The 13574-nt window shown below is 37.0% G+C and overlaps 1 protein-coding gene and 1 long non-coding RNA gene across 3 annotated transcripts in view; one reads left to right on the top strand and one right to left on the bottom strand.

The window, feature by feature from the left end:
* nectin3b (nectin cell adhesion molecule 3b) overlaps positions 1-13574 on the top strand; it is a 112321-nt gene that overhangs the window by 26631 nt on the left and 72116 nt on the right.
* LOC141379861 (uncharacterized) lies at positions 6546-9492 on the bottom strand. The gene is made up of 6 exons (XR_012396771.1): positions 9241-9492; positions 8802-8914; positions 7728-7837; positions 7468-7553; positions 7073-7115; positions 6546-6975 (listed from the first exon to the last, which is right to left on the bottom strand). It is a non-coding gene; the product is annotated as an uncharacterized lncRNA (long non-coding RNA).

Below are 13574 nucleotides of genomic sequence, written 5' to 3'. Positions count from 1 at the left end.
TGCACACCTGTCAGTCAGTCAGTCAGCACGTAACCCCAAAGGATTAAACAATAGCGCACAGCACTATACAGTTACAATAAAGTTTGCGCTGTTATAATTCACTTACCTTTTAATACGTTTTGGTGCGATTATAATCCGCTATTAAAAACAACAACAATGACTGAATGTTTTGAATGGGTAATGTAGCCGTGGCGGGATGCATTTTGGTCCCCGCCATGGAAGAATGAATGTAGCGGAAACCAAGCTCTTTAAAAGTTCTTTGTAGTTGTCCTAACAACACAAACTGTTGCTCTGGGAGGAGCCGCGTGCAAAAAATGCCCCTCTTAACGTAAAGGCGCATTCAATCGGCCACAGCAGAATGAACTGCCAACTTATCCAGCATATGTTTTTACGCAGCGGATGCCCTTTCTGCCCATACCCATCTCTGGAAAATATCCATACACACTCATTCACTCACATGCGACTAATTTAGCTTTTAGCATGTCTTTGGACTCTGGGGGAAACCAGAACATGCAAACTCCACACAGAAACGCCAACTGACCCAGCTGAGGCCCGAACCAGCTACCGCCTTGCTGTAAAGCGAACGTGCTACCTGCTTTACCACCGTGCAGCCCAAAAGAAAAAAAAAATTTTTTTTATATATATATATTTGCTTTATGGGCATTGACTTTGTGGCGTGTTTCAGGAATTGGCTAGTTTTTTATCAGGTTGTTAATGAGAATTAGCATGTCAGTAATGTTTTTTTACATGACTTGGCATTGTGTTTTTGGCACGAGATATCATGGTGCTAGCATAGTTTTAGCATAAATTTAGAATTCTACTAACAAGAACAAAGCATTTAACAAAATGGTAGCATATTACATAAGTAAATGTAGCAGAATGCTTAATTTTTTTAATCAATGATCCAATTATTTATTTCTAAAGAGCACCACTTGGTTTATCTTTAAATGAATCGGCTTAAAGTAATCATTTGAATGATTGATATGAATCATTCATTAAGACAAGACCTGACATCCACAGGTAGCTCAAGTGTCAAGTTTATTAATTCAAGACAGGCATAAAACCAGTCATGGTATGCCAGCACAAAAAAACAAACTTTTATAAAATGTTTAATTATTCTTGTTGATTTTGAGAAAAAAATAGATCCTGAAATTTTATTTAATAAAACAGCCAATTTTTTTTGGGATGCACAAACGTCATGTATTATTTTGTGGGGGCATCTTCTGCAGTATTTTACTTGGGTGTTTTAAAGGAGATCTAATTATGCAATTTCACAGTCCCAGAATGCTCTACTATAAGAAAGCCGCCTGGCCCTTGCACTGGTATCAGTTAGGTTCTGGTAGATTCTGGCAGTGTCTGGCCCTTGCTGTGGTTTAGACTGGAGCTCGTGTGCAGTTTTTTGAAAGAGCCCCATGAGTCACTTTTCCCAAAACCACCATCTCTGTGTGCGAGCATCAGCTTCAGCACTGGCCTCAAGAACATCATTGCTCACATTGTCACAACACAGGCTTTCACACTCACTTTTGCTCCCTTAACCCTCATCCCCGCTGGCCTCTGGGTCGCTGAGCCCCTGTGAGGAGACTGTTTTCTGTCACCAGTTGTTGGTCATTCTTTGAGAAACCAGCCTTCTGACAGCTGGTGAGGCGCTGATTGTGTTTGTAAAGCCATAAAATGTTGTAAAAGTTGTAATGGTATGTGTGCAATGCAACAAGTTACTTTTGTAATCAACTTTGTTTAAATTTATGTAGCTTTTTACTTTTTCTTTTTAATTATATATGCTTATTTGCCTGTTTTTATCATTTGTTAAAGTAGTATTTATTTTACTTATTATATATTTAAATGCTTTTTTAAATCTTCTGATATTTTTATAAATTACTTTTGTTTAATGTAATTGTTTAGTTTTAAATGTTTTCAGGTCTGTATGTTCTTGCTATAAGGCAGTTTGGCTGTTAAATGTTAACCATAAATCATCTTGGGCATGATAAATGTGGCATGTTGCCAAACTGAAACATTCTCTTGGTTCAGTAGCAAATGTTTGTGATTTTAAGTTAATTTAGGACCTCTGAAAATCAAGCTTCACCTTCAGACAAGTTCTTAAAAAACTTGCAATGAGTAAAATTCATAGGAATATGCCTTGATGTGGAGCTCGGTCAGGCTATTTGTCTTTTTCAGGGAGGAGGAGACTGTTTGAGGTCCCTAGTGCGTTCCTGCTGAGTGCTCAGGCCGCTGGAGACACACTGACCACATTTATGTGAAACCTGAAGCCACATCTACTTCTGCTGCTGCTACAAACAAAAATGGTGCAACACTTTAAGGTCTCCTGAAGTGCCTTTAAATGTGCAGATTTCTTTGAGTGACAATTTCAATTGAAACATGAAGACAGGGCAGAACGTAGACTAAGCCTCTCCCCTTTTTAAAAATAGCCAGCAATGTTTAGTTTATACGAGAGCTCTGCCAGGCAGAATGATTGGTTGTGAATAAAAGACCGATTTCAGTCATTTTATAAAGCGGAACACTTCAGAGTCCAGTAAGCATCTGATTTTTTAGAAGGGCCGTTGAGCCTCTGAAGTGTAGAGTGATGTCATGGAGGAGTGGAGGAATTGCATGTTTTGAAATGTATTATGTTTCAAATTTTGTCACTGTTTTGGTAGATAACATTTAAAGGGGTGATTCAACCAACAATGACGATTCTGTCAATTGCTTACTCTTCACACTGTTGAACACAAGAGAAGATATTTTGAAGAATGCTGGTAGCTGCCTCGTATCTTTTTGCTTTCATAGTAATTTTTTCTTACTATGTGACCCAATGGGTACCAGCTACCAGTGTTCAAGATATGTTCTTGTTCAATACAAGAAACTTGTAAAGGTTTGAAACCCCACACCCATTTGAGTTAATGACGATTTAAATAAATCAAATTGGCAGTTCATTCCGCTGCGGTGACCCTTATGAATAAAGGGACTAAGACGAAGGCAAATGAATGAATTTCACCAAAAAACAAAAAATGTACTTTGTTTCAGGGGCACTTCAGTGACCATGTTTACATGGACATCAGTAACCAAATTATTTGCCTCAATCTGAAAAGGCAATATCAGAATTAGTGTTTACATGAGTTGCTTTTTGAATGTTCCTTGCATAATCCCGTTTTATGTTATGGCACATAATTCAACTAACGTCATTGCGTCACAGAGCTATCCACATTTCCCAGAGTTTCATCTAATCTCGGGCGTTTAATTTTTAATTTGTTGACTTTAACTGCAGTTTGACACTTTCATTCAGAAACATTTCATGCTTGTCCCCTGTGACAAACGAGCTGTTGGATGCAAGTATGAACTGCTGAAAGTGTAGTTTAATGAAATTTGATATCCCATGCCGTATGGGGGGAAAAAACATTTCCTGATGCAAGTGTCTGTGGTCCTTCTAATTCTGTAGGTGCAGAGAATAGTGTCAAACAGTTACCAAAAATCGCCGTTTACATGACAGACTCTAAATCAGAGTATCAGATTATTGGTGTCCATGTAAACATACTGTGTCAGTGCCCATTAGTCTTATTTCAAGTACAGATTCACACTCAACACCATTGTCATGTGACCTCTAGCCCCATCGTAGATGCCTGATGCTTTCTTTACACGGCCTTGAGCTCTATTTTCATTCAGCGCCTCTTGTCGTCTTTCATGTGTCTGTTTGACGTGTTTGGATGTCGTCATGTTCAGTTCAGTCTCTGCCCAGAACACCTGTCCTCCTAATCGACTTCACACACTCCTCCTCTGCTGCTCTGTGTTATATTTGATTGTTTAGTGTCATGCTGTAGGTTCTCCTAAAATCAATAGAAAGTGGTCAATATTCGTCAAAAGGATGTTAAATTGTTACTTGTTTTTTTTTTTCACTTGAAGCTGAAGTTTTAGGACCTGTGCCATGAACTACCAATAACAATTATTCAATTATAAAATAAATTTTTAAATAAGCATTTATGGCCTGAACAAACTGCATTGCATATCACCTTTTAAAGGCTGACTCATACTTCTGTGTTAACCGCATGTGTATAATACGGCGTAGCCTTCACACGGTTGCATAGCGCTTGCCGTGTCTGATGCCGATGCTGATGTACACCTCTCAGAAAATGTAACTACACGTCGCAACGATGCATAGTGCAAGCTCTGTGATTGGTCAACTTAGTAGCGCTGAGAAGTGTGGGCAGGACCGAGAGCTGTGTGAACCTGGAGTGTTTACAAGTGTCGAGTCCCATTGAAGGAGCACCAGTTGAAAAGTTTTGTTTGTTGTTTATCTTTTGATTAAAGTTGTTGCAGGTCTGCCAGTTCCCGCCTCTAAATGAGTGAGTATTAGCTACTTGAACATTTAAGGTAGCGTTCAGAAAATACAAAACACCAGCAAAGAAAAAAGAAACCGTGAAACATAACCTCACTGCTAGCTAGCGTTTCGGAAGTGTTATACCAGAACTACATAAGCAGAAGTATAACCAGTCTTAACTTTATTATAGAATAAGCAGAACATAATTATCTGTATTAACAATGATAATAAAGATGGTGATAATGAATAAACAAATGTATTATTATTATTTTTATATTAATAATAATAATGCTAATAATAATGATATTGATTAGTTTATAATTGATGTTTAAATAAACAAGAAATCACTATAAAACTTTTTTATTTTGCAAGTCATTCAGGTCAATTAAGGACATAATTTTTATAATTGTGAGTTATATCTGCTTTCAACAAGAGCATGTGACTCTGAGCGGATGTTGATCTTGTCCTAGTTGGATTGGTTTAAGGAGATCAAGTTATGTGTTATTGTAACCCTAGAAGAGAACATTTGCCAAAGGGAGGTGAAGACTTTAAGTTTGTTTAATGACAAAATAATTTCTTTCTTCGCAGTTCTTTCTCCTCTTGCTTAAATATTAAGCTTGTTGAAGGACACATGGTGGTGAAGCCCATCTGCTGAGTCATGGCAGAGGTGAGAGCTCACCCCGACCTGCCATGTGCAATGAATACAAACTGTCTTTGAGAGGGGAAATTGAACCCTGTCACCTCACAGCACACAGACGGACACGCGCAGACACCCTCACATGCACCAGCACACCTTGCAGGTAGCAGCGCGTGTGCAGGAATAGCTGACCGTGGCAGAATGGAGAGCAAAGCCTTCTGGGAGCTCAGTGTCCTTGCTGTCAGGACAGTTAACTTCCTGTGCTGCTCTGACCTCTCAGATGTGTGTGTGCGCGTGCACAGTGACTATGCTTGGGTTTGTGTCCACCTTTTTTGATGCTTCATGTTGAAAGCATAGGAAAATTTGTTTCCAATTAATTATGATTTTTCCCGTAGTCTATATTCCAGAATATTAATGTGACATCTAAGAAAAGGCAATGCAGAGACATTTTTTGTATTATAGCTGCACACAAACGTCTCAACCAATCTCAAGCTTCTGCGGATATTTGTCTGTATGACTAACATGTATAATGATGCCACACTATGATGGCAAAATGTATCTTGCGTGTATAATTGTTGCATATAGTTCATCATTGCTTGACATTGCAGCCTTTCATTGTGAATGTTAAATCAGTGCTTCTCACACATAGACTTTACTTGGGTGGGCTGCCCAGGCAAGTATATTAGCCTATAGTAGCCTTTTTGGGACTTGATGTGTCCGTCCAGGGTCTCCTGAATCTCCTAAAATGTCCGGGATTCGGCTTTTGGTTTCGCTTTAAGTCATTTTTATTTTAAGCCTGATTTACTTTTCTCTTGGCTTCGCAGCTGCGTGCACAGCCGCAGTAGCAACTAAACAACTCTGATAAGCTTTTCCATTTACTCATGAAATTATATTTAAACTGGCTGAAAAATGTATGTACATTGTTAGAAATGCTTAACTCTAAGTCTACACTTTTTATTCTTGTAATGATTATACTTTTTTAGAGATTTTTATACCTTAGAAGTTTTTATTTCCTTGTCATTTATTTCTGATTTGCTGTGTATTTTTTATTGTATTATTATTAATATTATTATTATTATTAATTTGATGATGTTGATATATTTCATATTGTATACATGTCTAACATGCTTTGACAATACTGTACAAAATGTCCGGCAGACTTTACTTGTCAGTGGGTGGACATGGCTCCTGAATAAAGTCTTCTAAAAAAAAAACTTCAACTCATTAAAAAGAAATGATATATAGTTAATAAAAGTACACAGCAAAATATGGGGAGCCAAAACAACTCTATGGGTGTTAATTTCAACACTTTGAAAGTGTCTCATGGGGTCCACTCAAAACAGACTTAAATCAACACTTTCAAAAGGGTTGGCACATTGACACCGAAGTAAGGGTTAATTTTAACTCAGGGCAGAGTTAAAAAATTTAACTATATTTAACACCGCCTGGTGTAATATATTGTTATTTTATTCAACTCTCTTGAGTGTAAATATGGTAAAAAGGTCAAATAGACTGTAAATTACAAAATAAAAAACATTTTATTTGAAAACATCCACCACTTCAACAATTCATTCAGTTTTTAAAATGCAACAATGTCAAATATGCTTTAAATGTTTTATTAGTACAGACAGTATCAACAAAATATGATGTCCAAACTTGATGTTTCATCAGAGCAATTTGAAAGTTCAATATATCGTCACTCATAGTTTTCTTCTGAACGCATAGTTTTCTTCTGAAATTACATTTTAAACAACTTGGCGTGCAAATCTTTCACTTCTGGTGTTTCCTTGGTCCTCCATATCAAACACAGCAGTTTAAATGAAGGTATAAATGCTGTAAACTTGTGTGAAAACAAACTGGAGCTAGGAAATCTCATCAAGCATGTCCTGTGAAAGATGTGCTTCCCAGCCACAGGATGACCTTTTTATCCATGACGATGTACAGTAGTAGCTGCTGATCGCTCGTCTGGTGGTTCCTGATGCACGGATATAGGGTGATGCTCATCTAAGAACTCTTCAAGACTCCAGCATGACTAAGAAAAATGTTTGAAAACAAACTGCAATCAAATTCTATGATATATTTAAAATAACATTTAAAGTAAATAAAACATTCAAAAAATCTAAACTCACCTTTTGAAAATCTTCATGAAGATCCACAACTTGACTCTCCCAGCTGGTTGAGGTGACAGGATATGGAAAAGTAGAAAAAACACATACATCACTGTTGGATCTCCAAAAACAATTAGGTTAACCACTATGACTAGAACTGGAAAAACAGGCAGCTGTCTGTCCAGAGTCCTGAATTTAACACAACACTTGGAGCAAAATTTAGAGGAGCTTAAAATCTTTTATATCATTTAGTGATGCTGACTTCCCCAAAATATTGGCCACAGTGTAAAAAATATTCATAAACTTACAGTTTTCTGTAAGCGTGTGCGTGTGTGTGTGTTTGTGTGTGTGTTTGTGTGTGTGTGTGGGTGTGTGTGCGTGTGTGTGTGTGTGTGTGTGCGTGCGTGTTTCTTTACCAGATACAACTTGTTAGGCCCTTTCAGGTCCAGTATTGACGCCACATTTCCTGGAGTCTAGCAGATGTTTCAGGTCCAAATATAATCTAAAATATTAGGATAAGCAGAAGAGAAAAAGTGCAAAGCAAAGAGCAAAACATTATTTAAGTAAGAGTTCACCCACAATACAAAACTTATCACCTTCATGTCATTTGTTATTCTCTAATGCTCTAATACCCTCTCAGCTTTGTGAAACAAATACAGAACTTTATCAAACATACCTTCATTATTATCACTACATATGACCAAGAAGGTGTGCTCTGGAAATACACCATCCGTCTCTAATCAGCCACCGTCACAGGGTCTTGTGTTATTGTACAGAGAACTGTGGCTGTTAAAAAACAACAACACATTAGTATCTAACACATATGCATAACCTTCAGATAAAAAAAGAGAGATGAACATCACAAAGTATGCCTCACACATTTTCACATATCTTTTGATTCAGATGTTGATTATTGATAATAAATCTACAAATCAAACCTGTGTCATCATTAGGCTGCTCAAATATGAATCAGTTGATTAATTTTACAGACAGGTGGCTGTTTACAACGCACTAATAAAACGGAAATGTTGTGTATAGTACATGCTAAGTTTAGCCTATAGTTTTAAGCACAATATCATGCGGGAGAAAAAGCTTGACTAAGATGTTCCTGACAACAGAAATAGCCTAACTTACTAACGTCAGACATTCCGAGTTGGGAAAAGTCATTTTCGGGGGATACAGAGTTGATTTGCGGGAGGTAGCGGGAGAGATGAGAACCTGAAGAGCAATGGGATGAGTTGCGCGCGACGTACCTAAGGAGCGGTGGGGGTGACTTGCGCGCGACGTACCTGAAGAGCTGGGAGGGATGCGGTCGAGAGGGGCGTGCAAAGTGTTTAATGACCGGGCGGGAGACGCGCGATTTCCGGGAGATTATCATTCATTTGCGGGCATCTACTTGGGCATCTGGGAGTCTCTGTGCATTTGCGGGATAACGTTAACGTTAGTCCCGCAACTTCCGGGAGACTTCTGTAACGTTAAATGTCTGATAAAGTGCAAACGCGGTCATTTAAAGACATTAATGTTAACATTCCGACTTTAATGGTTCTCAACACTTAATATAATTCAAAGCGTAACTTACGTTATCACACGAGTCTAAGTTATGGACTAACGGTATATGGACGGACACGAATGAACCAGTTTAAAAGGGCCGCGGTGTTTAAAATAACCAAATTTACGTACACGAATAACAAACAATCATTTGTTTCAGTCAGGAAGCCTTTTACAAGTAAGCATATGCTCATTTACTCACCAGATATGTTTTAGAAACTCTTCAGAGCTCATGGAAACCGTCCTGTGTTGCTGTTAGCATCCCGGCAGAGTAGGCTAATGTAAGGCTGCTCCGGGTATTCCCTCGCTAGTTTGCTTGGAATTAAAGGAGAAGTGTCGATTTTATTTTACAGATGGGTAACAACGCACAAAATGGCATTAAGCGTGACAGAAATGTGTTGAACATGTACATTTGATGTTTTTATGCACTATGTATGCGTGAGCACATATAAAAACATTCTTGAAAAGAAGTCAATAGTAATGCAGTTAACGTTAAGCTAGATACACAAACGACCATGAATGAACCGCAGAAGTTTAAAATTGTCACTCCATTCTAAAGTTATTAACTTAACAACATGTTTACAACTGTATTTCCTTAAAGAAAGTAAGTAAAATACCAACATTTAGGTAGTTTGACTCACCAGTTGCTGTTCTAAACCTCAGATGGAAAATGGCGTCTGGAAAATTCTTCAGTGACTGGGGCTGCATGAATTCCCGGATGTTGGAAATAACACCACCAAGTGTTGAAAAGATAACTCCTTGATTTCGCACTGAATAAAATCAATTCTAACTTTTATTATATTTATTTATCAAAATCTAACTCTTTAACGTCAACACTTTACTCTCAAATGCTTCAACACCGAGAATTTAACTCTGATGAATTTGCTGTGTATGGTTAAAAATCACTGTTTTTGACACCGGTAACCATGTGCTGTGGGTAAAAGGTGCGTTTCAGTCCAGCCAAGTATATTTGAAACCTGTGGAAAGCACTGTTAAATGCATTCAAATGAACATTTACAGTATACACATGAAAAGTGACACAGCTGAGTTTAACAAATACCTAGCTGGCTGCACAGTCTCTGTACTGGTGGGTGTGAAAACCAACAACATCACACAGAAGAACACTGCTTACACGTGAAGAATGATGATCTAATTCTAAACACAAGTGAACTGAAACTGACATTAGCTAAATGCAACCAAAAGATACAAACACAAATAATTTTTTTTTTTTTTTAAATATGTAATTTGTATCTATTAAACAAATTGAAGGTACAGCTACAGTGCATCCTTTAAATGCAATTTAGATTGGAGTCCCGTTTTGTATTGCTTGAGGTTGTGAAGAAGTTTGGCAAAATGATTTGCACACACAAGCAAGTTTTTGCTTTCTCTTTCTGGGATATTCCCTTCATACAGAATGTATCCATTTCACTGTTGGCTCTTCTGAATCTGGGATTCTGTGTAATAACACCTGTGAGCCTCTAAAGTTACACACAGCAAACTACATGCCAGCATCACTTAATCGTTTAAAAGTAGAGGAGAAAAAGGCAGCATCATTAGCTGCTGTGCTTTGTTTACTAAATTGGACAGAGTCCCTATTTTGCTTTGAGGCAGACACATGTGAAGTAGCTGGTTACTTATAAACTGGCATAAAGTTCAGAAAAGGTCATTTAAGGCACTTAAATATACTAAGATGGTTTATAAATAAAAATAAGCAGCAATTTTTTATTTATATATTTGACTCTTCTAAGCTGGCAGACACAGCAGAAAGTGAACTAAACACAAAAACGCAGTAACATGCAGAAAAAGTGGATAATGAGTGTACATTACATCATTAAGAAGTTTATTTTCTCCACAGTTCTGTCTCTGCTGAATTTCACTCTCAGACTCTGAAACTATTTAATTAATAAAATTCATTAGTCGTTAGAGCATTGTGGGAGCATTTAGTTTGGCTCATGATATTGGTAAATTGTCTCCTCTGTGGAGAATGTGGCTAGGCATGCTGAAACTTGTCTTAATCATGAACATTACCAGAAATCATTATTTTTAGCTCTGTTCTTTGGAATACAATGCAAAAACAAGGGACCATTTCTTTAGGGAATTTGTAAATGGGGAAAACAATTCAATGTTATTTAAGCCATTAATTGTCTATATTAACTGAAGGGAATACTATAAGTTACGACTGGATGTAGGGCTGCACGATTTTCGGGGGAAAAAAAACTGACATTAATATTTTGTTTTCCTATATATTGCGATAAGAAACAATTTCACAAGTAGTTTGAAGAATGCTGTTTGGAAAGAATTAATCATTTTACTTTGATTGGGATTCAGAGTTCATCTGTATAAAATATATAAAACTATACAAAAAATTCCTATTAACAGTGCACAAATGAAAACATCACAACAAAGATAAATTAAATAAACTGTGCTTCATGGTTTTCTGTGAGTCTAACAGCATTGAGGTTTAAAATACAATAATCAATCATTGTATAACTAAACACGCTTCATCTTTGTTAGCTTAATCTTAGTCACAGGCCTTAAAAACACATTAAGATGAAAGTCTTTCACACCATTAAAACCTGTTAGATTAGGTCATGTTATAGGTCATGTTATTATGCCCAACATGACATTGCAGTTGCGGTAGTGTGACTTGGAGAATCGCACATTGCGATATCGATGCTGAAAAGGTGCAGCCCTAGCTGGATGATTAATTGCAGTAAATAATTGTAAGTAAAGCCTGTTGAGTAATCTACTTTCAGATGAAACCGTATTTACTACACAGAGCTGTAGTTCACTAACAAGCTGCGCAATATCACGCAATAAGCCATACTGTAAATGGTCGTTCCGTGTTTTTTTTTTTTTTTTTTAAATAGACTGTGGTTTGTGTAACTTTTCTGAACTTATCTACATTTGAAAGCACTTGAAAAGACAATGTTTTTACTACAAAATTCACTATAATTTCAGTCGAAGGTTTCAAATGAGTTCTGAGATGATTCCTGTCATGTGGTTATAACTCTAATTCAATCAATTAAAGCAGTTAATTTAGCATAGACTATAGAGACTGTGTTTCTTTGAAATGTGTTTGGAGTTTTTACTCTGGCATTTTTGAAGGAGAACTCTTGTTGATCACACAACCATGTGTCCCTGACAAGATCTCCATGATAATCGCAGCTTTTACTAAATCACGATTTTTGATTTCATTTAGATTTTTATATTTATTACCCATCAATAATATGAATAAAACGCTAATATTTACATTTAATTTATCTTGTAATAATAATAAATAATAGAAAATGATAAATTCTCACAAAAAAAACTGTAAAGCACATTTTAGTGCATGTCTGCATTTGTTTGTTTGGTGTTTCGGAATAACCCTGGTTTTTAATTGAATTTTATCTTTTCTTTCTAAATGAATCATCAGCCAGAATGATGAAGAGGTCTGTATTTTGGCATTCCCCGTCCCCTCTGTGTCTCTTGGTGACCTAAAATGCCTTTGTTTAATCATTGACAGCATAACATTAGTCAACATTTACAACATCAAATCTATCAGATCATTTCCTCCCTTGCTCATCCATTCCTCTGACCTCATCTCTTGGCCTACTGGTGCTGGTGAAGATGCAACTTGTTCCAAACTTCTATGACTCTGCTTTGCCACATTTAGTCTCTATATTTCTCATCGTCCTCCATTCACAGTGAGGATATGCTGTCGAGACAAAAGCAGGAGGGTCGTTTCTGGCAACACAAACGCTCAGGCGGGATGTTTGGAGTCTGTTGCCAAGCAATGCGGCCGGTTTTGATTTACGATTACATCTTCCGACCGGCAGCTTGTTGCAATTAGCGTTTTCATTGGAGAGGCAGAGCGGGTGAATGAGTGAACGGTGGGTGTGTGTACAGTATTTCTGTTTATTTGACTGAAAACGCTCCAGCATTCTCGCAGGATCTTCACACCGCCTGTTGCGTCTTTATCTGTAGCCTCTGGTTTTAATCTTTTTTTCTTTTTTTTTTTTTTTCTCTCTAATGCAGATTGCATGTCTTTCTCTGAGCTGGTCACTGTGTAACATGGATGGTCTTTAAGGGACTGGCGAAGGCTGCAGATTAAATCCAGATATTTAGTTTTGTTTGAAGTGTTGCTCTGCCTGGACCAAAGCAACGTGGTTGCATGAAGGGCTGGTTTTCATTCTCAGATTCAGGTCAGCGCTCGGCCAGTCGCTGTACATGAACGTTTGAGTGGGTAAGATCATGGTTTGAGGGTCTTCATCAACTTAGACTATGAACCATCAGAGCACCAGCAAGTCTATGATGGTACGTTTTTACTCTTGACAACAACCATACTGACAGGCATCTATTTTGAAGTGAACCTGAGATGAGCATGATTGTGCACATGATTACAGAATTTGGTTTCATTTATTAGTGCTACTAATTAGCACTGCACAATTCTGGATAAAATGAGAATCGCAATGTTTTTTTTTTTTTTTTTGGCTTGAAATCAAGATCGTTTTTTTTCTTACGATTCTGTAGATGTAAAATCAAAGTTAATATGAGTAGCAAGGCTTGACCTTTTTTGATTGCCAGCCACTGTGGCTAGTAGATTTCCAATATTACTAGCCATTCGCCATTTTCGCTAACCACACTTTTATTGTTTGGAAAATATATTTTATAATATAATATAATATAAATTTGACTTTGACATGCTAAGATGACTTAATTTAGATGTTGTGTTGTCCACATGCCTTCTCATTTATTTCACTTTTTGTGTGTTGTGTATCAGCTTGCTCAGTGTGCATGAGCACATTTTTTAGGGCTTAATATTAAGAATTTACCAATTCTATCTCACCACACAAAAAAGAAATAATTATTTCATTGCCACAAATTTTAAATGTGTCCAAACAATCAATAGCTGCACATGTACTTTTTATTCAACAAAAGTTTTATTTTTTTTATTTTATTTTTTTTTTAAATTGACGTTTAAAAAGATCTA

This window comes from Danio rerio, chromosome 21, assembly GCF_049306965.1.
Source record: "Danio rerio strain Tuebingen ecotype United States chromosome 21, GRCz12tu, whole genome shotgun sequence".
NCBI classification, from domain to species: Eukaryota; Metazoa; Chordata; class Actinopteri; order Cypriniformes; family Danionidae; genus Danio; species Danio rerio.
The sequence above is the reverse complement of the archived record's forward strand: the minus strand, read 5'-3'. Positions and strand labels throughout refer to the sequence as shown.